This window comes from Octodon degus, unplaced genomic scaffold (genome assembly GCF_000260255.1).
Source record: "Octodon degus isolate 3935 unplaced genomic scaffold, OctDeg1.0 scaffold00324, whole genome shotgun sequence".
NCBI classification, from domain to species: domain Eukaryota; kingdom Metazoa; phylum Chordata; class Mammalia; order Rodentia; family Octodontidae; genus Octodon; species Octodon degus.
The window spans coordinates 475,589-479,415 of NW_004524900.1; the positions used below are offsets into that span (position 1 = coordinate 475,589).

The 3,827-nt window shown below is 36.1% G+C and overlaps 1 pseudogene; it reads right to left on the bottom strand.

The window, feature by feature from the left end:
* The window catches only part of LOC101571348, a 4,130-nt pseudogene extending 614 nt beyond the window's left edge, over positions 1 to 3,516 (bottom strand).
* Positions 3,517 to 3,827: the final 311 nt, after the last annotated feature.

The window sequence follows — 3,827 nt, forward strand, 5'->3', positions numbered from 1 at the left end:
ACTTTATTGAAAATCAATAATTACATAGCATATTAAAATTGTAGACAAATATTGAAATGTGAAAGGTATAAGATGTATACAGAGTGATTTTTAGAGAAATATTTCTGAAATGAATACATAGCATGAGATTAATAATAGATTGCACATTGTAAACAAATTATTTACAAACTTAAATGAATATAACAATAAAAACTGTACAAGATAAAAATGAAAAGAAAAAAATTTACAGATCAGTTATATAATAGTTCACTCTATGCCAAAATTAAGAAACTTATATTCACATAATTAGAACTTTTAAAGTAGAAAGAGGTAGGAAATAAACATTTAAAATTTAAAATTTCTGAATTTAGTTGAAATTATAGCACCACATTTCCAAGAAAAATGAACCTTTTTCACAAGAAATTTGAATAAAATCATACCAAGATACACAAAAATGAAATTGTCCAAAACTAATTGTAGAGAAAAAATAATTAAAGCATATACATTAAAAAATTAGCTATGGAAGAACAAAACTAAATAGCGTCTTATTCTATATTAGAAAAAAATAGCAAGTATGTAAGACGCTAGACTAATTAATTCAAAGGACTGAAAGAAAAAACTCTGTCCTCATTGAATTTTATGCTTAGCAAACATAATATTGAAAATTAAAAGTAAAATATTTTCAAGTTAGACAAACTCAAAATATTCTATTACCTCCAGATGTAGCATACAGAAAATACAAAGAACATAATCCAGAAGGCAAAAGAAGTTGCTGTATGGTCCTTGATAAAGAACAAAGCTCTCAAAATAATAGCTACACAAGACTATAAAATATATTAGATGACCTCATTTAAAAGGTCATTGAAGATTTCTACAAAACAGTATCAATCTTATGTTGGGTTAGATACATATATTTTCGTGTGTGTGTGTGTGTGTGTGTGTGTGCACGTGTAAAAAACAAGGAAGAAGTAATATAAAGTCAATGGAAAAATGAAAATATACTTTTTTTTGTATTTTAAGGAAGAGTCTACAGGGTGTTCAGGGTCTCACTACTAGATTGGACTCAGTGATCCACCTGTTTACAGCCTCCCAAGAGCTGGGATTATAGGTGCGCCACCATGCCCAATCTCAATTGCTGTCTCACTGCGCCCCGGTGGTTGGGCTGGCACAGCAGGCCCGGGGATCAAACCCCCAGCCCCTACACCTGTTAAAAAGCAATTTAATCCACTGAGCTATTTGGCCAGTCCTTTGGAAATATACTTTTTAAAGTCTCTAATACTGGGAGAAAATATCATACCATGTCTTGTAAGTAGATTGTAAGTCAAAGATACAGTATAAATCTTAAAACAAAAATTAAGATTAAACAATATTCAGGAAATTAATTAAATATTAATTAAAAATTGAAGATTTCAAAACACTTCAACTAAAAAATGTTTTCATAATAATAAAGAATTACTAAGAATAAAAAGTAACATAAATACTGGAATGGCAACTACATGACCAGCACTTCTAATAGTTTGGGGATAGGATATCATACAAAGTTTTAGTATGTCATGGACATGGACAGTGTCCATGATGCTTACTGGTGGCCAGGTGTCACTTGTGGGACTGAGCTACTGCTATTTCCTTGATATCCACCCTGTAGACCCAGATAGAATCATGCCCCGTAGGGTGCAGGAGAAGTCCATTTGTAGAGTGTGCTGATGGAAATGTTTTGCTGCTGTATACTGAAGAATTGAAAGACCACTTTTGTATATCTCTTTTTCTCCTGTGCTTAATTGTTTGCCCTATTTGATGGCTTCTTTCCATTCTCATTCATGGAGTTGTGGTCATTTTGATCCCTTTCTAGAATATCTTCAAGTAATCTGTATAGGGTTGGCTTTGTCATCATGAAATTCTTTAGTTGTTCTTTGTCATGGAAGTATTTCACTCCTCTATTATACTTGAAAGAGAGTTTTGCAGGATAGATCAGTCTGGGTTGGAATTTGTTTTCTTGCAAGACTTGAAGTACTTTGCTCCATGCTCTTCTTGACTTGATGGTTTATGAAGAAAGATCTGCCATTATTCTGATGGGTTTTCCTGCAAATGTGATCTGTTTCTTTCTCTAGCAGCTTTCAGTTCCTATGCTGAATTTCTGGGATCTTGATTATTATATGTCTGGGCGTGGTTTTAATTGAGTTGATATTATTTGAAGTTCTATATGCTTTGGTTACCTGAATGTCAGATTGTTTCCCAATATTTGATAAGTTTTCTGCTATTATTTCTGTCCATATTATTTTATATCATTTGTATTGATTCCTCCTTTCTCATTGATAACTATTAGTCTTACATTGTCCATCTTTGCATCATCTTGCAGATGTTGAATTATTTTTTCCTGTGTCCTGGTTGTTTTTAAGAGATCTTTTCTTACCTTTTCACTAGCTGCAATGGTGTCTTCAAGGTGTGAAAGTCTATTTTCACTTTCACTCAAATGGTTTTGCCAGCTTGTGATTGAGGTTTTAATTTCCTGTATAGCATTTTGAATCTGCTTCACACATTCTATTTCTTTCCTATATTGCTCGTTCAAGGATTCCATCATTTTTCTATTCTCCTCTATTTTTTATCAGTATCTTCTTTAGAAGCACTTAGTGCTACTTTCATTACAGTTTTCTTTTCTTTTTTTACTTCAGAAATTATTTCTGATCTGATTGCCTCTATACCTTTCTGCAGTTCAGACACTATTAGTTCAGAGATTTCAGGTGTGCAATTTCCAGTTTCTTCTATGCCATTGTCTCCTACATTCGTTCTGGGTGGACTCAGGGCCTGAGAATGCAGATTTGCTCCTTCTCTTTGTCATTTTGTATAGCACTGTCTTTGACCTTTGGAGTAGAGCTTTGATACAGTTATTAACTTAGCACCAGGTCCAGATCTACCAAGTTCAAGCTCATCTAGGTTGGTGTGGCTTGGGTCTGGCTGCTGTGCTTCACTTCTTCCTGCTGCAGCCCTTGGAGGTGAACCCTCTGTACCACTCTGGCAAGATGTTCTGCTCCTGGATCAGCTGTGTGGGTCTTGCCTCTAGCTTCTCTGCAGGGAGTTCTGCTGCAGGGTTCCACACCAGGCCTGTCTGATGGAGGAAGTTCCACTCACAGGGCGGACCTGGGTTCTGGGGCCCCAGGGCCACAGGCAGTCTCACTCACATGCTGTGTGCAGCAATAAAACTTGCTAGTAAAGTATCCTTCATTTCAAGGGCCACCACATAGTCAACCAAAACATTCAGATATTTGGAGCCAGTACTTACAGATTGACTGGGGAAAAACTTACAGTCTCCATAAGGAAATCTTGAAGATGCTTGGCTTCTAATTCATATTCACTTGCTTTCGGTTTTAAAGACTTCATTATCAGGCAAGCATCCCTGTCTCGGGCCCTGTTGCATTCTCCAATATGATATAAAACTTCTGTGGTCTTTGAGTTCACCTCATACTGTGGAATCAGATGATCTCCAAATATTTTTTTCAACCACTCAGCAACCTGCACATCTTTCTCCTCCTGTGCCTCCATCACCACTGCTCCTGCAACTCAACAGGGGTTCTTTTACTACCAGAAGCTTCAAAGTTAACTCTGGGAAAGGATTTTGCTATATTTGCCATCATAATGGGGCTGGGCCCATCTCCTCTAAGAGAAGTTTATGGTTATCCGATAACCAACTTACCCAGTGATGCTGAACATTTTAGGTCTCTCAATGATAATAAATAGCTAGCTCAGCATGTGTGTCATAGATTGACCACCATTACATGAGGCTCTTATTTTCAAAGGACTGCCCATTCAGATAAAGACCTTGTCCTCTTTAAATCCAGCCAAATTTGTGCCAG